This window comes from Diabrotica undecimpunctata, chromosome 10 (genome assembly GCF_040954645.1).
Source record: "Diabrotica undecimpunctata isolate CICGRU chromosome 10, icDiaUnde3, whole genome shotgun sequence".
Lineage (NCBI taxonomy): Eukaryota > Metazoa > Arthropoda > Insecta > Coleoptera > Chrysomelidae > Diabrotica > Diabrotica undecimpunctata.
This window is the reverse complement of record NC_092812.1, coordinates 44,525,001-44,552,441: the sequence shown is the minus strand read 5'-3', so window position 1 is coordinate 44,552,441 and position 27,441 is coordinate 44,525,001. Positions and strand designations below refer to the sequence as shown.

The window sequence follows — 27,441 nt, the reverse complement described above, 5'->3', positions numbered from 1 at the left end:
CTAAGCAATTTAAGAGAAGGATACAAACCCCGAACAACTCTATACAGAAATCAAGAAGGACAAATAACTAGTGATCCAAAAGAAATAAAATCAATCTGGAAAACCCATTTCCAAACTCTCCTAGGGACGCAAGAAAATGAAGAGCATAACAGGCAATATGAGCACAGAAGAATAACAAGTCTCAAGGTATTGACAACGTCCCCTTTGAGCTATATAAATTAGGTGGCGATAGTAAGACAAATGCGTATGTTTATAAACAAGATTTGGAATGAGGCAACGATCCCTAGCAACTGGAAAACTGGGATTATATGCCCAATCTATAAAAAAGGGGATAAACTGAAATGCGAAAATATCACAAGGAAGATCTACAACTGACCAGCTACTCACAGTGAAACAAATTCTAAACAAATCGTGGTATTACGACATTGACGTCCACAACATATTCATCGCTTTCAAACAGGCCTACGACTGAATTAATAGACAAAAATTATATTAAATCTTGTATAGCTTTAACATCCCCCAAAAATACATCGGACTAGTTAAAGCAACAATGGACTCGTCAACAGCAACTGTCAGAGTACAAAATGAGCTCACTGAGAACTTTTTAATAGTCAAAGAATTAAAACAAGGAGACAGGCTGGCACCGACACTATTCAATCTGACTCTTGAATATGTGATAAGACACCTGAATATAGGAAAAGGTAATCTCCTAACAAATAAATCAATACAGATTGCCGCCTATGCCGATGACATTAGCATGATATCACGTAGAATAGAAGAGGCGGCAGAAATATATTCACAATTAAAACAGGAGCAGAAGAGACCGGACTAGAAATAAATATTCAAAAGACAAAAAAACTAATACAAGCAAGAGCTAGGGGAAACAGAAGCACAGTTGAATTAGATGACGATATTGAAACTGTAGAAAGTTTTACATATCTGGAAGTTACATTAAACACGGATGGAACAAAAGAACTAGAAATTCAAAGAAGAATAGTAAAGGGAAACAAAGCTTACTTTTCAGTCGCCCATGTGTTCTGCCGAACTTGTGTCTGACGTGCGTTTAATTTGAACTCTGGGTTAGCTCGTCTGGGAGTCAAAGTGGCAGCCTTAAGACTTCTCCTAACTGTCCACTGAGTGACGGTGACACCTCGTACATTCCTTAAGGATTGTTGAAGCTCAACTTCTGTCGCGTGCTGATTCCGCAATGCACTCAGGACAATGAAGCGATCGTCCCTATCTGCCTTTATACGTCGCCGACCCTATCCTGGTCGTCGACTGTAGCTACCGGTCTCCTGATATCGATGGTAAGCCCTTGAGACTGCAGACTGCGTCATAAGTAGGCGACCGGCGACAGGTCTCTGACTACAGCCCTCTCGTAATAATGCAATTATCTGGTAAAGTATACATTTGTAAAATATTAACTTACTGTACTTTGAAGTGTACACAAACGTCAACTAACAAGTGACTGAGACGACCACCGACAAATTCAAAGAGGTCTACATTGCATAGAACACGCCCGTTACAATGTTTGCTGCATTCCCTGTGCCATACAGAAGTAGGCAAATTTTACAAAACAAATTTTTTTGCATATTCATCAATTTAGTCGATTTTTTTGCTCACAAGTGTATATAAAAAAATTCGACTATTTAAAGTGCTTATTTTGAAAGCAGCATAATTTTGCAAATTTGCAATTTTTAGCGGAAACTATTCAACCTATCCTACCGAAATTTAGCACACGTTTCAGTTGTATTATAATGTTTTTCTAGACGGTACATGAAGGCTGTATGTTATGTATAAGGGATCGAAAAAATTTAAAGAAAAACTCCATTTTTTGTACTTTTTTCCAAGTATTGCTATATTTTAGACAATAAACATTATGTAAAATTGAAAAGAGAAACTTTTACCTTATATATTTGTAGTACTAACATTTCTCGAGTTATAGGCAAAAATATGGACGCAAAAAGCAAAAATTTTCAATTTTTTTCAGATTTTGTTAAAAAATATATTAAGCACCATCTGTGCGACTAGCCTGTTTCGTGAATATTGATACAAGATACCCCCTGGAGTGATTCCAGCAACAAAATTAATTCAAATCATATCCCGTCTGGACTATAGATGATTAAATACATTGCAGACTATTTGCAGTAACTATGTTGTTTGCATTATGGAATGATATGGCACTTGAGGTAGACAAACAAAATTAAGAAAAATTAAAGATAGAAAAAAAAAGAAGAAAACAATAAAATGAATATCGTATTTCCCTTCTATCTTCTTCTTGATACAGAACTTAAATTAGAAAGAAAACTGTTAAACCAGAATTGAATTTTTAAATCTTTCACCCGTATAATTTTGTATAGAATTCGTCCACCTAATAACAGACATTGTATCGAAAGTAAACAAGATATCCGTAATATATTGGTTTATAAATTTGTTAAATCGTTAAAGTATATTTGTCTAGTGAATTAAACATTACTTGCAATAAGTTCACCAAAAAATCTTACCTCAAAGAATGAGTTCAAATCTATATAGGACATAAGGAATAATATCCTACAGCTTCATAGCCACTCTTTAAACTAATACAATTGTGATTTTAATTTGTTTATCAACGCGTAAATGGAGGAGAATGATTTATTCTTCCACACTTGTCGTTTGATATCTTTTAAAGAACATGAACAATGCTGAACATCGTTTATTATTTTTTTCCTTTTCAAAAAACCGTCCGATGTGTTATAAAATTAAAAGTATACGTCTTCATAGCGTGTCATTGTTTTATATTTCTACACCACATATTACTTTCATTTATATTCAAATTGAAAAATTGGTTTTTACGATCTCAATTGGACAAGTATATAAAATATACCAATTAGCAGCACCGTTGTAAATAAGGCACGGCGCAAAATACGTTAAATAACACAGATTTTTGTTTATAATTGCATTTACCTACTCAATATTTATTTAAAATTTATAGAATTTTTAATAACAATTAAAAGTGTTAATTAACATTCATAAATTTTTAATTACTCATTTTCGTTTTAAATAAAGTGTTGCATTAATAAATAAATTGAACGTAGCTATTGAAAATAATTAGTTACGTTTCTGTTAAATTGTTATGAAAAACCTCAGGTTTCCAATTTAACACATTTAGCGCTTTGATGATATCAATATTGTTGGGAGAACGAAAAACGCTATAAGAGAGGCGTAGGGGAGAGTAACCTAAAACGGGACGGTAACCTAAGATGAGACACGTAATTTGCCCGTCTATTCTGTGAGGCTACTGACATCTACCGTCCCGTGCGGAAACCTTCCTTCAGTATGAACAAGTTTTACGAATATCGGCCATCATCGATCTCGCAGTGTCCTGTGAGAAGCCGTTGCTTGTTATCGTGCCATTCGTTAAAATATTCTGGTTTATTCGAGGCGTGTTTTTACTCGGAAAATGTAAGTGCGTTTTATTTCTTTATTTGGCATAACATTAGGTACTTTATACTGTACATATTGCTATGGTTGCATGATTTTATTTTCGACTGCTGATAAGTAGGGTTATGAAATTTTTTTGTATATTCATTATTCCTAAGATGGGACAGAAAGAAGTTTCCTAAGTCGAGACGTCCCATCTTAGGTAACTTATTCTATTTTCTTCTCTTATATTTGGTATGCATTACAATAAAAATAAAACATATTTTTATAAAGTGTTATCGGTTAGTAGGGTTATTTAAAGAGTTACTATGTGAATAGTAAACAGCATTTTTTCTTGTTTCTAGATGCCCAACTTAGAAAAATACAAATATGTTAGAAAAACCAATCGCGGCAAGTGGTCTCAAACAGATATGTCGCAGGCGATTGTCAAGGTCCATAAAGGAGAGCTTTCCATCAGAGACGCGGCAGAACGTTACAATGTGCCAAAAAGTACCCTCGCAAGAAGAACGGGAAATAAAAATAAAACGGTACAGAACAGCGAAAAACATCTGGGCAGATTTCGTAGCGTTTTCAATGAACAGCAAGAACAGGAAATTATAGCATACGTTTTGGAAATGGAATCAAGATTCTTTGGAGTTTCCTATAAAGAACTTCGTCGATTAGCCTTCGATTTCGCTGCAATTAACGGCATCCCCAACAACTTCAACCAAGTGACAAGAATGGCTTCCAAAAAATGGCTCTATTGTTTCCTGTCCCGTCATTCGAACATTTCTCTTAGAAAACCAGAAGCAACGTCCTACGCAAGGGCGACGGGCTTCAACAAAAATGCTGTCTCGACATTTTTCAAAAATTTAGAAGCCATCTTTGCCAAGTATGATTTGTCTCCTGATCGAATATGGAATGTGGATGAGACAGGAGTAACAACAGTACAAAAGCTGTCTAAAGTACTAGCTCAGAAAGGTAAACGACAGGTAGGAGGGCTAACAAGTGCCGAACGAGGAGTGAACACCACACTCGTCTGTGCAATGAGTGCGACGGGAAATTTTCTAGCACCAGCATTTATTTTTGCTCGTAAGAGGATAAAACCTGAGCTTATGGATAATGCTCCCAATGGAAGTGTAGCATTTGCTCAAGATAAGGGCTGGATGGACCGCGACGTTTTTTTGAAATATTTGAAATATTTTGTGGATAATGTAAGACCTACTGCCGAAAAACCAGTCCTATTAATATTAGACGGTCATGTCTCGCACACCAAAAGCTTAGACGTAATCAATTTTGCAAGAGAAAACCATCTTATCCTTTTAAGCTTGCCTCCTCATTGCACGCACAAAATGCAGCCATTAGATGTGTCATTTTTTAAACCTTTTATGACATTCTACGACGCTGGGCTAAATAGATGGATGAAAAACCACCCTGGACGTACTTTTGGCATATATCAGGTTGCTGCAGCGGTAACTGATGCTTTTTCACAGGCAGCCTCTGTTAAAACTGCTATGAATGGTTTTAGAGCAGCTGGCATATGGCCATACAACCCCGACATATTTCAGGAATACGAATTTGCCCCAAGTAAAACGACAGAATTACCTTTGGAAGAAAACGACAGAACTGAAGCCCCTCCCCCTCTAGTTATTGAAAGTAACACCAATGAAGTGTCCATTCTGGGTAAAGATCAGTCACTAAATATCCCGAATAAGAAAAAATCAAAGGAAAACGCCGGAATCTTAAATAATCCACAACCTTCAACATCAAAAATCCAGGACGAAAGTGAAAAATCTCAGAAAAAGCATATCAGCATATTGCAGATAAGTCCTGTTCCAGTAGCCCGGAGCAGAAAAAAGAAAATGAATTCTAATAGGTCCCTACCATCAACCATTCTTACTGAGTCTCCGTATAAAAATGAACTTGAAGCGAATGAAAATACAAAAAATAAAAGTGGAAAAGGCAAAAGAAAGCTAGACTCAGAACAAAAAAAAGAGCGCGAAGAAAAGGAGTTGTGTGCAGTGTGTAAATGTATTTACGCATCTAGCAAAGAGGACTGGTATCAGTGCAAAAACTGTTGCCTTTGGGCAAATGAAACTTGTGGAATTTTAGATGAACTTTATTTCACATGTATCAACTGTTGTACTTAGTGTCCCTTTTTGAGTAACCCCATGTCCCATTTTAGGATATAGGTTGCCTAAAATGGGACATTTGCAAAGTTTTTTGCATTTTAAATTAGAAAAAAAAGTTTTGTTTTTTTACATATTATCTATGAAAATGTTTCTTGTCAATGTTATAAAGTTTCTGTTTCCATATTTTGTTTTTTCATTTGCCTTAATGATTGTTTAAAATTCGTTGGAACAAAAAAAGTGTCCCATCTTATGTTACTCTCCCCTATGTAGCATTAAAGGAATCAGTTACAGAAGTATATAAAAATAAGCATGCAACCACAAATCCTACGCTCACTTATTATAGAACGAATTTGTATATCTTGGAGCGCTCCTTAACACTGAAAATAATACTACCGCAGAGATAAACCTCAGAATATGCACGAACAACAGATGCTATTTTGGACTCAATCTCCTCTTTAAATCCACAATTATATTGAAAAATACAAAAATAAAACACTACAAAACAATAATACGCTCAGTCCTAACATATGGTTCAGGGACCTGGACTCTAACAAAAAGTAATGAAAACATGTTAGGATGTTTCGAAAGAAAAGTATGGAGCTATGAGTGACAATAGAGTGGGGAAAAGACGATAGAACTTCGAACTTTATAGAATATACCAGGAACTAGATATCGTAAGGAATATTAAGATAGGACGTCTAAGGTGGATAGGACATGTAATGCGGATGGAACCAAATGACCCAGCTAGAAAAACGCTCATTGATAGACCCATTGGTCAGAGAAGAAGACGACCCAGAACAAGGTTTCTTGATAACATCGATGAAGACATGAGAAATATGGGAATACGTGCTTGGCGGAGGAAGGTCATGGATAGGACGACTGGAAAGAAATTCTTGAGGAGGCTAGGACCCACACAGGGTTGTAAAACCAGAATGATGATAGCACCATGTGCCCACCGGTGGCCATTTTCAATGTCTCCTTTTTGACCGCTTGTGCCCACCCGTGAGCATTCGATGTTATTTGCTTTAAGTCACCGTGGCCATTCGTCAGCACGGTTTATATTAGGCCGTCCGCACATGAAGCTACTAAAAAGAAACCAGTTGGTAACTTTAGTTACCAATCAGTTGCTTATTAGTTACTGTCCATGTATTTTTATGAGTATCCGCACACAGCGCAACTAGTTAGTAACCGGTCTCTAATGCATTAGTGATCAGTCGACAGCAGACTGGACGTGCAGGTTGCTTGGGGACTAGTTTCTAGTTTGTTGTGATATTTTTAAAGTTTACACGCGTAATTCTTTTGCAGCAACAAAGGCTCTGAAATTTATCAAAATGGAGGTAGCATCGTAAAAAAATTGTCGGTGCCCAACCAAACCCCCCCCCCCCCAATGATAATTCTAGGTACGCTACTGGTTTTATTCACATCTGTAAACTAAAATCTATACAAAACAGTCAGACCATACACACTCAGGTCACTTGGCCATCTTACAGGACTCTCAAAATGCCACATGTTGGGGTTTGAAAATAAAATTACGGCTCGCCCTCCAGAGGCGTAGCGTCAGAGGTTGGTTTGTTACAGTCTCCCCCTTGACCTCCAACTCGTTAGAGGAGGGGTCGGCAAAAGATGTGGTTTTCTTCCTGGGGCGTCCTCGTCTTCGTCTTGGCACTACAGGCGTTGGAGATTCAACGTCATTGAGACGCTTGTGTAAGCGCGGATACGTGGAACAAACCAAGGGCACTAGGAGTGTCCACTCCACAAAGCTCATAACTCACAGGCGATACCACTCGCTATATCTCTCTTCGGGTAAAATTTAGCTGTCTTACCTTTCGACCCGTTACTACGACCGGTTGTTTTGGCTTATACTAAATCTCCTATTTTGAATCAACTGGATTCCTTCAAACGCCGATCAGCATGTTTATATTTCACTTTTTCGCAATTAAACATGCACTTTTTCCGATTTAAGTTACTAAAACTACGGCGAAAACGCTCCGTGAGTCTTGGAAAATTCATTGGGGCTCTTTTTACTCCAAGAGGCATCCTTAAATACCGGTAAGTCCCGAACGGTGACACAAGTTTTATCACGGTCAGCTTCCACAACATTTACTTAATGATATCCCGATCGTAAGTTTATGGTAGTAATATAAAAAGTAATATAAAAATTAATGCCAATTTGTCAGCTCCAACCAAACAGAAACAGTTATTTAGATACCTAGTAGTTAATGATTTTTTTTTATTTTCTCAATATAAGTGCATAAGAGTGCATTCATTTCCATCCTGTAATTATTCTTTAAAATTATATAAAACAGAGTTTTCACAGATTGTAGTGTATTTTTTATAAGTCGGCTTGATCTAAAAACTCTAAACAAGTTTGTTCGTTATCTATAACGATCTGATAAAATCGCCTGTTCTAAAACAGGTCCGTATTTTAGGTCTAACTTAATTTTAAATTATAAAGAAAAGATGTTAAATCCAACTGACGGGACTTCTGACTACACAAGCTCCCAAAAGGAAAACAGTACTAAAACTTCAAGATTACCTGATTCCACTAGGAACGTTGATCGAGCCCAAAAATATCTTATTTTCCTCACGGCTTTCTAACAACAGAGTGTGTATGTACCTTGCAAACAAAAACATTGTTGAAAATTTCATGAATAATTATGGAGGGTCTATATAAATTAATAACCAACAGGTCCAAGCTCGCAAAATAGTCACTACAGCAGAAAGACTAATTCTGTCAAACGTTTGTCCCACACAAACTATAGGATTTTTGTCACAAGATTCCTTAGTATGTTTTTTAGTTAGTTTTAGTCAGATGAACCGTTAAATTTACCCATATGTCAATTAGAGTATACAGAAGCATTATCAAATCAGTATTTTTATCAAACACCTTCCAGTTAGCGCTCATAAACAACTTCTAGATCTGTTTAATATTATTTGGCAGCACAATTACAGCACAAATTTCCTGAAAAATGGCAAGAATCCACAGTAATACCTATACAAAAACCTAATAGTAATAAAACAAGTCCCGAGTCATACCGACTGATATCTTTAACATGCGCTATGTGTAAGTTACTAGAAAAAAGTATTAATAATAGACTAAGATGGCACCTGGAGAGACAAGATTTAATTATTTCAGAACAAAGAGCTTTTAGAGAGCAAAGGTCAACCATAGATAATATCATAGATTTGGAGAGTGACATTTCTGAAGCACTCGCACTAAGGAGTAAATGTCAAGCGGTTTTCTTTGACATATCAAGAGCTTTCGATATATATAAAAAATTACATGGTTGGAACATCCAAGGTCACAATGATATTCTCAAAAACCTAAAATCGTCTATAAAGGCACGATTCTACGCGGATATTCTAGTAGTTTTTTACAAAGGTAAAAATATACAAAATATATTTTGTCATACACAAAACTTAGAACTCTGGTCAGAAAAAACAGGTTTCTGTTTTTCCTCTGAAAAAACTCGTTTCATCCTGTTTTCTAAGAAAAATATCACAAACACCCCCAACCTAAGACTATGTGATTGCAATTTGATTGGAACCTAAAACGTGTAACGTCAATAAAGTTCTTGGGCATGACATTTGAAGAAACTCGAAACTGGGAACTTCATATAACAAATTTGATCTTATCTTGTCATCTCTAAAAACTCTTCTAAAAACTCTGGCCAATAAAGAATGGGGTGCGAATCGCCAAACATTTTTTATGTTTTACAGAATATTTATTAATCAGATCAAAATTAAATTATGGATTTACTGTGTATTCTACAGCCACTAAGACACTGCTAAAAAACTTGACAGTCTTCACAATCTCTCTTTACGTATAATATCTGGAGCTTTTCGCACAACACTAATCGAAAGTATTTATTGTGAAGTTGGTGAACCGTCCCTAGAAGACAGAAGACTTTATTTAAGTGTAGCCGCAAAGCAAAAATCAGGTCTAACGCAAAAAACCCTACTATTCAAAATTGTTTTAGAGAAAAGTTCCCAAATCTCTGTCCCATCAGTGTGTAAAATTTCTCTACATATCTATTTTAAAATCCAGGTTTGCTGCCATGATGAATTTGTCTAGGAGTGAGGCATTCATGCTGCTCATAGGTGATGTTTACCCTCAAAAAATTAGCTTATAGATTATTATTATGTATTGTAATTTGGTGTGGGGACTAGGTGGATCGAGAAAGGCGGCGCCAAACTGATTTGCCCCCCTAACCTGATCGATTTCAAAATTCTGTCTACTAAATCTAGTAGCCGGATAACAGAAATGCGAGAAGATCCTCCTTCTATCAGTAGGTGTGAGGTCTGAGGCTTTAATCGGTTGTCGATGACTTTGGACACACCCACAAAATGGTGGCCCGACAATATGATAGATATTAGAATTTCAAAGACAATTTGAAACTAGAAATGTGTTATATATAAATACTAGTATTTTATAAATACTATTTTATGTATAAATACATGCTTAATAAATATATTTTGATCAGTTTATTTATATTATATTAAAATGAATTCTGACCGTTAATACTATCTCTACCTATTGGTGAATAGACAAAGCTTTTTGGTGAGCTTATTCCTACACTGTTGCCAAGAATATATTTATTTCTATTGATAGCATACCAGCTTGTATTAATCTTATTAACAAATTTATTTGTTGATTGATTGGCAAAAGCTAGTTATCATCAGAAAATTATGCAACAAGTAGCAGTAAATTAGTATTATACTATTTAGTATAGTACTTATATCTATAAATTCTTTATGAAAATTAATTTGTTAAAAATGCCTAGTGCATGCCGGAAAAAATGTAAACTGGGCAACATTGTGTCAGAGATACCTCAAATATATATGTTTCATTATATTCTACAATCTTGTCTTTATTTTGTTATTTGATATTAAAATGAAATTTAATATATCTTTGTAGAAAAATCAATTAAAATAATATATAATGAACATAACATTTTATGAATATTAGATATGGTTTATATAATAGCATTTAGTCTGACTGCCTGCGACACCTATGCGTTAAGTGTTGAACAGAGCCGGTATGCCGGTAAAGTAGCAAACGGTTAGACTCACTCGCAAACTTAAAAACGAACAGAGGATCAGACGACCTTTTCTTATTCCTATTATCCTGTTATAATGGTTTGAAAACTTGTTAGTTGTAGTTGTAGTTGGAGACCTATACTTAGGAATTCCTTAAATATGTTGACGTTGACTTGGTCTTCTTGAAATTATGATAAACATTATTTAATAATTCTTGAACTTTCAACACTTTTTTGAATGAACATTCCTGTTTTCAAAGTCAAGTGGATTTCATGTTTAGTAATTATATCTTTTGGATCATATATTATTTTGATTCGAAAACTGCTTTGTATAATTTTATAATTTTTGTAAGTAAAATTTTGTACCTTTTTCCACATTAGTTCTTATTCTACTTATAAAATATCGGCTGCCATACGGCTAAACACAGTAACTCCAATTGCACAAGTTTTAAGATAAATCACATTTTACAAAAAAATGCAGTCTTTCCATATTAGTGCAGTTGAAGTCCTAATTTTAAGCAATGGCATTTATACAATCTGTACTCCATGATTTGTAGAAAGACAACTTTTACTTTGTTTTTATACTTGGTTTGTGATAATAAATAACATACAAATTATTTTAATAAAACACAGTAAAGGAAAATTACTGTGTTTTTTCAATTCAAATACCATGCGGACAATAGTAAAAAGATTTTAATAATGTAAGTACAATAACTGTGTTTTTGTAAGTGTAAAAACAAGTAAGTGGAATCTCAGGTATCATTTTTAATTGCAAATGTAGAGCATTCAGCGCATTTCATTATATGGCAGGGAAAATGTTACATAAACTTTTTTCGCAAAATTCAAACATTAATTTATTAATCACAAAATATTGTGAATAGTACCTACAGAATGAAAAATAATAAGAAATAATAAACAAAATAAATTTCGTTTTCACTAAATGGGTGGGATTAAAATTCTTTAACCAAGTCCCCATTATTATTTAGATCCGATGATACATCTGATTCGGGAAGGGTTTTTCAAAAGATTTGCCTATTTGCCTTGTACTTACTATTGGCCTTCTCTGCTTAGGATCGATCTATAATTAATTTCTTTAGAGTCCTGTCATCTTTGCTACCAGTACTATGGTTGTCATTAGAGTTATTTTTATTCAGCGTACACTCTTCACAAGCGTCAGACTTTGGTGGGCGCAATGAAATATTCATAGCCTTCATAACTTCTCGGTAGGTATCTAAATTCCTGGGTATTTTGAATTAAAATCCTGGAACATTTGTTTCATCGTTAATTCCCTAGACAGATATCTTACATTGGGAGCATTATGTATTCGGTAATGACTTACGCATGGATGATAGGATTCAATATGTTTCACGATTATATCTCGATTTACTTTCGGTTTAGAATGAATTCCTCTACGTTCCTTTACCATAGCGCCGCATGGTGCACTTTTTATAGCTGCTACCAACTCGGTGATAACGGAGTCATTACTATACCCAAGGGTATTCAGAATTTGAGTCATCGTCTAAGTATTTACACTTTTTTCTACATTTACTTTTGCATATTGATCGAATCGGGTATTTTTTCTTATTCCTTTCAACTTTTTCACTACTTGCAGTAGAACACTTTTTCTTTTTCTTTAAGATTTCATTATTTGAAGCGGGAATCTCATTCGTTGAAACTGACAGCACCTACAAAAAATTATTAAGTAAATATGTTTAGAAAATTAGTCATTTGTACCTTTGTGGAAGTTGCACTTATATTCACAAGATTTGGAATGAGTTCAAATTCACGTTGGTTCTTCTTGTTTTCATCAAAGCTTCCGTCAGATTTTCTCCTTATTTTGGAAAGACCGTTATCAATACAGGATATATGACGAGCAGTAATCTAGAATATTTATTAGGTAGAAATATTATTTTGTTATAAAATAAGTAGCTAAACATACCTCATTATCTGTTTTCGTAATATTTACGAGAGCTTTTATCTTAGGAACTTCTTCTTCAGATGAACTGTACGTTTAACGCTCGGGTAAATAATTTTGATCAGCATCACTGTCATCAAAAGTACTAGAAATATCGTCATCGTTACTGGCACTTTCTGCAGTCTTTAATAACTCATAAAAAGGAATACATGAAATACATCTTTAGAAAGATTCGTGTCTAAGTTTAAGTTATCATCGAGAACATAACAGGCTGTATTATATTTTATATGTGGAAATAACTCAAGCTCGTCAAGATTTTGAGATTTTTGTCGCAATGGGCTCTGAAATATAATAGTGCAAACTGGATTCAACAGATGCAACGCCATTGGAGCTACTTACAAAATTATTCTGAAATACAATAAAATAAGTACAGTAAAAACTATCACCATTTTAAATATATTTTTACCTCAATATTGGAAAAATAATGTTCAAGAGCTCTAGTTACGACGTAACGCGATCGAGAACTAACACTATTTCGTGACGCGTAGACTATTTCTGACTATTTCAATAATTTCAAGAACATGAGGTAGATAAAGAAAGATATAGAAAGCATTGTTATAAAGGGAACTAGGGTGTAAGTGTAAGTCCTAGTGATTGGGTGGGGTTTACTATGTTTTGCAGTAAGGACTTTGCTCGTGGTGAGGGGTGGATGCGATTTAATCCTGCCTTGGAGATAACATATGATGATGTATGGAATATAATTTCTTACATATATCAGTCAAACTCCAAAGGTCTTTGGACACCGAAAACACCAAAATCTTTTGTCTCGGTGTTACATCTGTAAAGATGCCTGCTGGAAAAGTCAAAGCAAGAATTATAACTCTTTCAATAAGGAGTGCAGTAAGCGAAGATGTATCGTTGTTATCAACAACAACGATAATCTTTGCATCCCACGAGATTTATGTCGATTTTACACTACATGATTTATCATGTGATTTGTCATATGATTTGCTCATAGAGTGAAATTTATATGTTTACACTGCGTGATTTGTCATGTGATTTTGTCATAAGCGTTGTCATGTGGCTCGTCATAGCTCTTCACAGTAGAATAGGACGGTACCTATTCCACATGATAAAATCATATGATTCTCGGTAATATCTCTTCCTGTAATACCGGTAACACCAACATATTTAAATATCGCGCCTTATTCTTATGTCAATTTAATGAAATTCCCTTCCTCAGAGACAACATCCGTATCATTCATTTATTTGTTGTTTGTTACTTTGATATTAAGCCTATTGTCTTATTTGTGCTATTGTGTCGTATTTTTCATTTATTTAGTTTATTTTATTCTTAGTTTAGTGTTTTATAGTCTTCTTAGTCATAGTTTTAGTTTCTTTATTAATTATTTTTAATTTAGTATAACATAATATAATAGGTTCATTTATTATAGTGACATTTTGTTGGCTGCAAAAATGGCAAATAAGGTATGTTATAATATATTCCATCACAAAATGTAAAAATAATGAACGTTGACGTTTTCCATTGTAGATTGACTGTGTCGGAAGTGAAATAAAAGTAAATGAGACTTATAGTAATCATAACAAGTATTGTTCCGAAGTGAACATAAAATAAATTGTTAAAATGGCTACGATTTATGAGCTGACAGTGACTAATTTAAGAAGACATCTTGAAGACAGAGAATTAGCTTCTACCGGAAAAAAGGCTGAGTTAGTCCAACGACTAAAGAACGCTTTGCTAGAAGAAGGACTAGATCCAGAGACTTATATATTTGAAGATGCTGTCATCTCGTCAATTTCGAAATTAGAGAACAAAGTTTCTGACGATATTTCGAAGGTATCTTCTGATGTAGCCAAAGTTTCTGGTGACATCGCATCATTGGAGAACAAAGTTTCTGACTATATTTCGAAAGTTTCTTCTGATGTAGCCAAAGTTTCTGGTGATGTAGCCAAAGTTTCCGGCGACATCGCTTCGTTGGAAGACAAAGTTTCTAACGAGATTTCTTCGCTGGAAAGCAAAGTCTCTGCTAACATCTCTTCGGAAATCTCTAAAGTCACTTCTGAGATGTCTGCCCTGGATGATAGAATATCTTCGTTAAAAAACCAAGTTGCTGCCGATATGTTGGCCTTCGAAGAAAAGATATGGAAAGAGATGGAAAAGAAGCTGGAGGATACAGGGACGGCAGAGAGAGGAAACAATCCAATTACAGTAGAGACAAAAGAAGACGAGACGAAATGTAAGTTGGAAATACGGCCGAAATTTGAAGGAAGTGGAGGTTCTGTCCATGTGAAAGTCCGAACTTTCGACGAAAAATCGTCATGGAACAACTAAATGAAACAGTTCGAATCAGCCGCAAGAGAGCGAATGGATGGTCTGAAAAAGAAAAGGCTGTAAACCTGACTATCGCTCTTCGAGGAGATGCCTTAGATGTGCTGCAGACCATAGCCGTAGAGGAGACCGATGATTTCGAACAACTCAAGAAGAGGCTAAATATGCGATATGGCCACGAATATTTGGAGCATGTATATCAGTCACAGCTTAAAAATCGTAGACGTAGACGATAGATGAGGCTCTTCAAGAATACGAGGTAGATATTGCCAGATTAGTACGATACGCTTATCCAACAGCTCCCGAAGACATGATGGAAAAGTTGGCCGTTCAAACGTTTATTGACGGTCTTCGTGATCATGAAATGCAGAGAACACTACGATTAGCTCGGCACAAGACGCTGGTTGATGTCTTATCCGCCGCCCTCGAATACGAGTCAGAACAAAAATTTTATGTAAGAAATGTTCATTCGCTTGACTCTTGGACCAAAATTGATGCCAACATAGCCGATTAACCAAATTTGATAAAAATCCAAGGGTACCCCCTTGGAAAATTTTTGCCAAATTTTACAAAAAAAAAAAAATTAGTTTATTGTTTAGTACATGCACTTGGTCCAGCTTATTCCAAACATGTGTTTTTTTCTGATCCCTTAATCCCAGTTTGCCAAAAAAGAGGAAAAATCGATTTAAAAAATCTACAGTTTTTTCCATTTTCCGGCAGAACGGTGCATATTTTCTAGACACATATATGAATTTTTTTAATCAGCAAGTCACCCTTAATCGAAATAATTCAAATTTCAAACAAAATATTCACTTTTAATTTTCACGAAATTTTCAGCAAATACAGACATACAAGTGGAAATTTTTCTCACGAACCGTTAAATGTAGGAAAATTCTGAGTATGGCAGAAGAACGAGCGGCCAATTTTATGTAGCAAATGTGTTTTCGCTTGACTTTCGGACCAAAATTGACGCCAATATAGCCGATTAACTAAATTTGATAAAAATCCAAGGGTACCCCCTTGGAAATTTTTTTCCAAATTTTCCAAAAAAAAAAAATTTTGTTTAATGTTTTGGTACATGCACTTGGTCCAGCTTATTCCAAACATGTGGTTTTTTCTGATCCCTTACCCCCAGTTTGCCGGAAAAGAGGAAAAATCGGATTAAAAAATCTACAGTTTTTTCGATTTTTCGGCAAAACAGTGCATAATTTTTAGCCACATGTATAAATTTTTTTAATCAGCAAGTCACCCTTAATCGAAATAATTCAAATTTCAAACAAAATATACACTTTTAATTTTTTCGAAATTTTCAGCGAATACATACATCCAAGTGGAAATTTTTCTCACGAACCGTTAGATGTAGAAAAATTTTGAGTATGGCAGAAAAACGAGCGGCCAATTTTATGTAGGAAATGTGTTTTCGCTTGACTCTCGGACCAAAATTGACGCCAATGTAGCCGATTAACGAAATTTGATAAAAATCCAATGGTCTACAGTTTTTTCGATTTTCCGGCAAAACGGTTCATAATTTCTAGCCACATGTTAATATATTTTTAAACAGCAAGTCACCCTTAATCAAAAAATTCAAATTTCAAACAAAATATTCACTTTTAATTTTCACGAAATTTTCAGCAAATACAGACATCCAAGTGGAAATTTTTCTCGCGAACCGTTAGATGTAGGAAAATTCTGAGTATGGCAGAAGAACGAGCTGCCAATTTTATGTAGGAAATGTGTTTTCGCTTGACTCTCGGACCAAAATTGACGTTAATATAGCCGATTAACGAAATTTGATAAAAATCCAAGGGTACCCCTTGGAAAATTTTTCCAAATTTTCCAAAAAAAAAAATTTTGTTTAATGTTTTGGTACATGCACTTGGTCCAGCTTATTCCAAACATGTGGTTTTTTCTGATCCCTTACCCCCAGTTTGCCGGAAAAGAGGAAAAATCGGATTATAAAATCTACAGTTTTTTCAATTTTTCGGCAAAACGGTGCAAATTTTTAGCCACATGTATGGATTTTTTTAATCAGCAAGTCACCCTTAATCGAAATAATTTAAATTTCAAACAAAATATTTACTTTTAATTTTCACGAAATTTCCAGCAAATAAAGACATACAAGTAGAAATTTTTCTCACGAACCGTTACATGTAGGAAAATTCTGAGTATGGCAGAAGAACGAGCGGCCAATTTTATGTAGGAAATGTGTTTTCGCTTGACTCTCGGACCAAAATTGACGCCAATATAGCCGATTAACTAAATTTGGTAAAAATCCAAGGGTACCCCCTTGGAAAATTTTTTCCAAATTTTCCAAAAAAAAAAATTTTGTTTAATGGTTTGGTACATGCACTTGGTCCAGCTTATTCCAAACATTTGGTTTTTTCTGATCCCTTACCCCCAGTTTGCCGGAAAAGAGGAAAAATCGGATTAAAAAATCTACAGTATTTTCGATTTGTCGGCAAAACGGTGCATAATTTTTAGCCACATGTATGGATTTTTTTAATCAGCAAGTCACCCTTAATCGAAATAATCCAAATTTCAAACAAAATATACACTTTTAATTTTTTTGAAATTTTCAGCGAATACATACATCCAAGTGGAAATTTTTCTCACGAATTGTTAGATGTAGGAAAATTTTGAGTAAGGCAGAAGAACGAGCGGCCAATTTTATGTAGAAAATGTGTTTTCGCTTGACTCTCGGACCAAAATTGACGCCAATATAGCCGATTAACGAAATTTGATAAAAATCCAATGGTCTACAGTTTTTTCGATTTTCCGGCAAAACGGTTCATAATTTCTAGCCACATGTTAATATATTTTTAAACAGCAAGTCACCCTTAATCAAAATAATTCAAATTTCAAACAAAATATTCACTTTGAATTTTCACGAAATTTTCAGCAAATACAGACATCCAAGTGGAAATTTTTCTCACGAACCGTTAGATGTAGAAAAATTCTGAATATGGCAGAAGAACGAGCGGCCACTTTTATGTAGGAAATGTGCTTTCGCTTGACTCTCGGACCAAAATTGACGCCAATATAGCCGATTAACTAAATTTGATAAAAATCCAAGGGTCCCTTGGAAAATTTTTTCCAAATTTTCCAAAAAAAAAAATTTTGTTTAATGTTTTGGTACATGCACTTGGTCCAGCTTATTCCAAACATGTGGTTTTTTCTGATCCCTTACCCCCAGTTTGCCGGAAAAGAGGAAAAATCGGATTAAAAAATCTACAGTTTTTTCAATTTTTCGGCAAAACGGTGCATATTTTTAGCCACATGTATGGATTTTTTTAATCAGCAAGTCACCCTTAATCGAAATAATTCAAATTTCAAACAAAATATACACTTTTAATTTTTTCGAAATTTTCAGCGAATACATACATCCAAGTGGAAATTTTTCTCACGAACCGTTAGATGTAGGAAAATTTTGAGTATGGCAGAACGAGCGGCCAATTTTATGTAGGAAATGTGTTTTCGCTTGACTCTCGGACCAAAATTGACGCCAATATAGCCGATTAACGAAATTTGATAAAAATCCAATGGTCTACAGTTTTTTCGCTTTTCCGGCAAAACGGTTCATAATTTCTAGCCACATGTTAATATATTTTTAAACAGCAAGTCACCCTTAATCAAAATAATTCAAATTTCAAACAAAATATTTACTTTTAATTTTCACGAAATTTTCAGCAAATACAGACATTCAAGTGGAAATTTTTCTCACGAACCGTTAGATGTAGGAAAATTCTGAGTATGGCAGAAGAACGAGCGGCCAATTTTATGTAGGAAATGTGTTTTCGCTTAACTCTCGGACCAAAATTGACGCCAATATAGCCGATTAACGAAATTTGATAAAAATCCAAGGGTACCCCCTTGGAAAAATTTTTCCAAATTTTTCAAAAAAAAATTTTGTTTAATGTTTTGGTACATGCACTTGGTCCCGCTTATTCCAAACATGTGGTTTTTTCTGATCCCTTACCCCCAGTTTGCCGGAAAAGAGGAAAAATCGGATTAAAAAATCTACAGTTTTTTCGATTTTTCGGCAAAACGGTGCATAATTTTTAGCCACATGTATGGATTTTTTTAATCAGCAAGTCACCCTTAATCGAAATAATTCAAATTTCAAACAAAATATACACTTTTAATTTTTTCGAAATTTTCAGCGAATACATACATCCAAGTGGAAATTTTTCTCACGAACCGTTAGATGTAGGAAAATTTTGAGTATGGCAGAAGAACGAGCGGCCAATTTTATGTAGGAAATGTGTTTTCGCTTGACTCTCGGACCAAAATTGCCGCCAATATAGCCGATTAACGAAATTTGATAAAAATCCAAGGATACCCCCTTGGAAAATTTTTCCAAATTTTCCAAAAAAAAAAATTTTGTTTAATGTTTTGGTACATGCACTTGGTCCAGCTTATTCCAAACATGTGGTTTTTTCTGATCCCTTACCCCCAGTTTGCCGGAAAAGAGGAAAAATCGGATTATAAAATCTATAGTTTTTTCAATTTTTCGGCAAAACGGTGCATAATTTTTAGCCACATGTATGGATTTTTTTAATCAGCAAGTCACCCTTAATCGAAATAATTCAAATTTCAAACAAAATATACACTTTTAATTTTTTCGAAATTTTCAGCGAATACATACATCCAAGTGGAAATTTTTCTCACGAACCGTTAGATGTAGGAAAATTTTGAGTATGACAGAAGAACGAGCTGCCAATTTTATGTAGGAAATGTGTTTTCGCTTGACTCTCGGACCAAAATTGACGTTAATATAGCCGATTAACGAAATTTGATAAAAATCCAAGGGTACCCCCTTGGAAAATTTTTCCAAATTTTCCAAAAAAAAAATTTTGTTTAATGTTTTGGTACATGCACTTGGTCCAGCTTATTCCAAACGTGGTTTTTTCTGATCCCTTACCCCCAGTTTGCCGGAAAAGAGGAAAAGAGGAAAAATCGGATTATAAAATCTACAGTTTTTTCAATTTTTCGGCAAAACGGTGCATATTTATAGCCACATGTATGGATTTTTTTAATCAGCAAGTCACCCTTAATCGAAATAATTCAAATTTCAAACAAAATATACACTTTTAATTTTTTCGAAATTTTCAGCGAATACATACATTCAAGTGGAAATTTTTCTCACGAACCGTTAGATGTAGGAAAATTTTGAGTATGGCAGAAGAACGAGCGGCCAATTTTATGTAGGAAATGTGTTTTCGCTTGACTCTCGGACCAAAATTGACGCCAATATAGCCGATTAACGAAATTTGATAAAAATCCAATGGTCTACAGTTTTTTCGATTTTCCTGCAAAACGGTTCATAATTTCTAGCCACATGTTAATATATTTTTAAACAGCAAGTCACCCTTAATCAAAATAATTCAAATTTCAAACAAAATATTCACTTTGAATTTTCACGAAATTTTCAGCAAATACAGACATCCAAGTGGAAATTTTTCTCACGAACCGTTAGATGTAGAAAAATTCTGAATATGGCAGAAGAACGAGCGGCCACTTTTATGTAGGAAATGTGCTTTCGCTTGACTCTCGGACCAAAATTGCCGCCAATATAGCCGATTAACGAAATTTGATAAAAATCCAATGATCTACAGTTTTTTCGATTTTCCGGCAAAACGGTTCATAATTTCTAGCCACATGTTAATATATTTTTAAACAGCAAGTCACCCTTAATCAAAATAATTCAAATTTCAAACAAAATATTCACTTTGAATTTTCACGAAATTTTCAGCAAATACAGACATCCAAGTGGAAATTTTTCTCACGAACCGTTAGATGTAGAAAAATTCTGAATATGGCAGAAGAACGAGCGGCCACTTTTATGTAGGAAATGTGCTTTCGCTTGATTCTCGGACCAAAATTGACGCCAATATAGCCGATTAACTAAATTTGATAAAAATCCAAGGGTACCCCCTTGGAAAATTTTTTCCAAATTTTCCAAAAAAAAAATTTTGTTTAATGTTTTGGTACATGCACTTGGTCCAGCTTATTCCAAACATGTGGTTTTTTCTGATCCCTTACCCCCAGTTTGCCGGAAAAGAGGAAAAATCGGATTAAAAAATCTACAGTTTTTTCGATTTTTCGGCAAAACGGTGCATAATTTTTAGCCACATGTATAGATTTTTTTAATCAGCAAGTCACCCTTAATCGAAATAATTCAAATTTCAAACAAAATATACACTTTTAATTTTTTCGAAATTTTCAGCGAATACATACATCCAAGTGGAAATTTTTCTCACGAACCGTTAGATGTAGGAAAATTTTGAGTATGGCAGAAGAACGAGCGGCCAATTTTATGTAGGAAATGTGTTTTCGCTTGACTCTCGGACCAAAATTGCCGCCAATATAGCCGATTAACGAAATTTGATAAAAATCCAATGATCTACAGTTTTTTCGATTTTCCGGCAAAACGGTTCATAATTTCTAGCCACATGTTAATATATTTTTTAACAGCAAGTCACCCTTAATCAAAATAATTCAAATTTCAAACAAAATATTCACTTTGAATTTTCACGAAATTTTCAGCAAATACAGACATCCAAGTGGAAATTTTTCTCACGAACCGTTAGATGTAGAAAAATTCTGAATATGGCAGAAGAACGAGCGGCCACTTTTATGTAGGAAATGTGCTTTCGCTTGATTCTCGGACCAAAATTGACGCCAATATAGCCGATTAACGAAATTTGATAAAAATCCAATGGTCTACAGTTTTTTCGATTTTCCGGCAAAACGGTTCATAATTTCTAGCCACATGTTAATATATTTTTAAACAGCAAGTCACCCTTAATCAAATAATTCAAATTTCAAACAAAATATTCACTTTTAATTTTCACGAAATTTTCAGCAAATACAGACATCCAAGTGGAAATTTTTCTCACGAACCGTTAGATGTAGGAAAATTCTGGGTATGGCAGAAGAACGAGCTGCCAATTTTATGTAGGAAATGTGTTTTCGCTTGACTCTCGGACCAAAATTGACGTTAATATAGCCGATTAACGAAATTTGATAAAAATCCAAGGGTACCCCCTTGGAAAATTTTTCCAAATTTTCCAAAAAAAAAAATTTTGTTTAATGTTTTGGTACATGCACTTGGTCCAGCTTATTCCAAACATGTGGTTTTTTCTGATCCCTTACCCCCAGTTTGCCGGAAAAGAGGAAAAATCGGATTATAAAATCTATAGTTTTTTCAATTTTTCGGCAAAACGGTGCATAATTTTTAGCCACATGTATGGATTTTTTTAATCAGCAAGTCACCCTTAATCGAAATAATTCAAATTTCAAACAAAATATACACTTTTAATTTTTTCGAAATTTTCAGCGAATACATACATCCAAGTGGAAATTTTTCTCACGAACCGTTAGATGTAGGAAAATTTTGAGTATGACAGAAGAACGAGCTGCCAATTTTATGTAGGAAATGTGTTTTCGCTTGACTCTCGGACCAAAATTGACGTTAATATAGCCGATTAACGAAATTTGATAAAAATCCAAGGGTACCCCCTTGGAAAATTTTTCCAAATTTTCCAAAAAAAAAATTTTGTTTAATGTTTTGGTACATGCACTTGGTCCAGCTTATTCCAAACGTGGTTTTTTCTGATCCCTTACCCCCAGTTTGCCGGAAAAGAGGAAAAGAGGAAAAATCGGATTATAAAATCTACAGTTTTTTCAATTTTTCGGCAAAACGGTGCATATTTTTAGCCACATGTATGGATTTTTTTAATCAGCAAGTCACCCTTAATCGAAATAATTCAAATTTCAAACAAAATATACACTTTTAATTTTTTCGAAATTTTCAGCGAATACATACATTCAAGTGGAAATTTTTCTCACGAACCGTTAGATGTAGGAAAATTTTGAGTATGGCAGAAGAACGAGCGGCCAATTTTATGTAGGAAATGTGTTTTCGCTTGACTCTCGGACCAAAATTGACGCCAATATAGCCGATTAACGAAATTTGATAAAAATCCAATGGTCTACAGTTTTTTCGATTTTCCTGCAAAACGGTTCATAATTTCTAGCCACATGTTAATATATTTTTAAACAGCAAGTGACCCTTAATCAAAATAATTCAAATTTCAAACAAAATATTTACTTTTAATTTTCACGAAATTTTCAGCGAATACATACATCCAAGTGGAAATTTTTCTCACGAACCGTTAGATGTAGAAAAATTTTGAGTATGGCAGAAGAACGAGCGGCCAATTTTATGTAGGAAATGTGTTTTCGCTTGACTCTCGGACCAAAATTGACGCCAGTATAGCCGATTAACGAAATTTGATAAAAATCCAATGGTCTACAGTTTTTTCGATTTTCCGGCAAAACGGTTCATAATTTCTAGCCACATGTTAATATATTTTTAAACAGCAAGTCACCCTTAATCAAATAATTCAAATTTCAAACAAAATATTCACTTTTAATTTTCACGAAATTTTCAGCAAATACAGACATCCAAGTGGAAATTTTTCTCACGAACCGTTAGATGTAGAAAAATTCTGAGTATGGCAGAAGAACGAGCGGCCAATTTTATGTAGGAAATGTGTTTTCGCTTGACTCTCGGACCAAAATTGACGTTAATATAGCCGATTAACGAAATTTGATAAAAATCCAAGGGTACCCCCTTGGAAAATTTTTCCAAATTTTCCAAAAAAAAAAAATTTTGTTTAATGTTTTGGTACATGCACTTGGTCCAGCTTATTCCAAACATGTGGTTTTTTCTGATCCCTTACCCCCAGTTTGCCGGAAAAGAGGAAAAATCGGATTATAAAATCTACAGTTTTTTCAATTTTTCGGCAAAACGGTGCATAATTTTTAGCCACATGTATGGATTTTTTTAATCAGCAAGTCACCCTTAATCGAAATAATTCAAATTTCAAACAAAATATACACTTTTAATTTTTTCGAAATTTTCAGCGAATACATACATCCAAGTGGAAATTTTTCTCACGAACCGTTAGATGTAGGAAAATTTTGAGTATGACAGAAGAACGAGCGGCCAATTTTATGTAGGAAATGTGTTTTCGCTTGACTCTCGGACCAAAATTGACGCCGATATAGCCGATTAACGAAATTTGATAAAAATCCAATGGTCTACAGTTTTTTCGATTTTCCGGCAAAACGGTTCATAATTTCTAGCCACGTGTTAATATATTTTTAAACAGCAAGTCACCCTTAATCAAAATAATTCAAATTTCAAACAAAATATTCACTTTTAATTTTCACGAAATTTTCAGCAAATACAGACATTCAAGTGGAAATTTTTCTCACGAACAGTTAGATGTAGGAAAATTCTGAGTATGGCAGAAGAACGAGCGGCCAATTTTATGTAGGAAATGTGTTTTCGCTTGACTCTCGGACCAAAATTGACGCCAATATACCCGATTAACTAAATTTGATAAAAATCCAAGGGTACCCCCTTGGAAAATTTTTTCCAAATTTTCCAAAAAAAAAAAATTTTGTTTAATGTTTTGGTACATGCACTTGGTCCAGCTTATTCCAAACATTTGGTTTTTTCTGATCCCTTACCCCCAGTTTGCCGGAAAAGAGGAAAAATCGGATTAAAAAAACTAGTTTTTTCGATTTTTCGGCAAAACGGTGCATAATTTTTAGCCACATGTATGGATTTTTTTAATCAGCAAGTCACCCTTAATCGAAATAATTCAAATTTCAAACAAAATATTCACTTTTAATTTTCACGAAATTTTCAGCAAATACAGACATTCAAGTGGAAATTTTTCTCACGAACCGTTAGATGTAGGAAAATTCTGAGTATGGCAGAAGAACGAGCGGCCAATTTTATGTAGGAAATGTGTTTTCGCTTGACTCTCGGACCAAAATTGACGCCAATATAGCCGATTAACTAAATTTGATAAAAATCCAAGGGTACCCCCTTGGAAAAATTTTTCCAAATTTTCCAAAAAAAAAAATTTTGTTTAATGTTTTGGTACATGCACTTGGTCCAGCTTATTCCAAACATTTGGTTTTTTCTGATCCCTTACCCCCAGTTTGCCGGAAAAGAGGAAAAATCGGATTAAAAAAACTACAGTTTTTTCGATTTTTCGGCAAAACGGTTCATAATTTCTAGCCACATGTTGATATATTTTTAAACAGCAAGTCACCCTTAATCAAAATAATTCAAATTTCAAACAAAATATTCACTTTTAATTTTCACGAAATTTTCAGCAAATACAGACATCCAAGTGGAAATTTTTCTCACGAACCGTTAGATGTAGGAAAATTCTGAGTATGGCAGAAGAACGAGCGGCCAATTTTATGTAGGAAATGTGTTTTCGCTTAACCCTCGGACCAAAATTGACGCCAATATAGCCGATTAACCAAATTTGATAAAAATCCAAGGGTACCCCCTTGGAAAAATTTTTCCAAATTTTCCAAAAAAAAAAATTTTGTTTAATGTTTTGGTACATGCACTTGGTCCAGCTTATTCCAAACATGAGTTTTTTTTCTGATCCCTTACCCCCAGTTTGCCGGAAAAGAGGAAAAATCGGATTAAAAAATCTACAGTTTTTTTGATTTTTCGGCAAAACGGTGCATAATTTTTAGCCACATGTATGGATCTTTTTAATCAGCAAGTCACCCTTAATCGAAATAATTCAAATTTCAAACAAAATATACACTTTTAATTTTATCGAAATTTTCAGCGAATACATACATCCAAGTGGAAATTTTTCTCACGAACCGTTAGATGTAGGAAAATTTTGAGTATGGCAGAAGAACGAGCGGCCAATTTTATGTAGGAAATGTGTTTTCGCTTGACTCTCGGACCAAAATTGACGCCAATATAGCCGATTAACGAAATTTGATAAAAATCCAAGGGTACCCCCTTGGAAAAATTTTTCCAAATTTTCCAAAAAAAAAAATTTTGTTTAATGTTTTGGTACATGCACTTGGTCCAGCTTATTCCAAACATGTGGTTTTTTCTGATCCCTTACCCCCAGTTTGCCGGAAAAGAGGAAAAATCGGATTAAAAAATCTACAGTTTTTTTGATTTTTCGGCAAAACGGTGCATAATTTTTAGCCACATGTATGGATCTTTTTAATCAGCAAGTCACCCTTAATCGAAATAATTCAAATTTCAAACAAAATATACACTTTTAATTTTTTCGAAATTTTCAGCGAATACATACATCCAAGTGGAAATTTTTCTCACGAACCGTTAGATGTAGGAAAATTTTGAGTATGGCAGAAGAACGAGCGGCCAATTTTATGTAGGAAATGTGTTTTCGCTTGACTCTCGGACCAAAATTGACGCCAATATAGCCGATTAACGAAATTTGATAAAAATCCAATGGTCTACAGTTTTTTCGATTTTCCGGCAAAACGGTTCATAATTTCTAGCCACATGTTAATATATTTTTAATCAGCAAGTCACCCTTAATCCAAAGAGTTCAAATTTCAAACAAAATATTCACTTTTAATTTTCACGAAATTTTCAGCAAGTACAGACATCCAAGTGGAAATTTTTCTCACGAATTGTTAGATGTAGGAAAATTTTGAGTATGGCAGAAGAACGAGCGGCCAATTTTATGTAGAAAATGTGTTTTCGCTTGACTCTCGGACCAAAATTGACGCCAATATAGCCGATTAACGAAATTTGATAAAAATCCAATGGTCTACAGTTTTTTCGATTTTCCGGCAAAACGGTTCATAATTTCTAGCCACATGTTAATATATTTTTAATCAGCAAGTCACCCTTAATCAAAATAATTCAAATTTCAAACAAAATATTCACTTTTAATTTTCACGAAATTTTCAGCAAATACAGACATCCAAGTGGAAATTTTTCTCACGAACCGTTAGATGTAGGAAAATTCTGAGTATGGCAGAAGAACGAGCGGCCAATTTTATGTCGGAAATGTGTTTTCGCTTAACTCTCGGACCAAAATTGACGCCAATATAGCCGATTAACGAAATTTGATAAAAATCCAAGGGAATCCCTTGGAAAATTTTTTTTAAATTTTCCAAAAAAAAAAATTTTGTTTAATGTTTTTTTACATGCACTTGGTCCAGCTTATTCCAAACATGTGGTTTTTTCTGATCCCTTACCCCCAGTTTGCCGGAAAAGAGGAAAAATCGGATTAAAAAACTACAGTTTTTTCGATTTTTCGGCAAAACGGTGCATAATTTTTAGCCACATGTATGGATTTTTTTAATCAGCAAGTCACCCTTAATCGAAATAATTCAAATTTCAAACAAAATATACACTTTTAATTTTTTCGAAATTTTCAGCGAATACATACATCCAAGTGGAAATTTTTCTCACGAACCGTTAGATGTAGGAAAATTTTGAGTATGACAGAAGAACGAGCGGCCAATTTTATGTAGGAAATGTGTTTTCGCTTGACTCTCGGACCAAAATTGACGCCGATATAGCCGATTAACGAAATTTGATAAAAATCCAATGGTCTACAGTTTTTTCGATTTTCCGGCAAAACGGTTCATAATTTCTAGCCACGTGTTAATATATTTTTAAACAGCAAGTCACCCTTAATCAAAATAATTCAAATTTCAAACAAAATATTCACTTTTAATTTTCACGAAATTTTCAGCAAATACAGACATTCAAGTGGA

General features: G+C 34.3%; 1 protein-coding gene across 1 annotated transcript in view; it reads right to left on the bottom strand.

Moving 5' to 3' along the window:
• LOC140451819 (uncharacterized) overlaps positions 1-2,773 on the bottom strand; it is a 42,671-nt gene extending 39,898 nt beyond the window's left edge. The window contains exon 1 of the mRNA XM_072545706.1: positions 2,505-2,773. The gene's annotated coding sequence lies outside the window, so the exon portion shown is untranslated. The remainder of the gene's footprint in view (positions 1-2,504) is intronic.
• Positions 2,774-27,441: the final 24,668 nt, after the last annotated feature.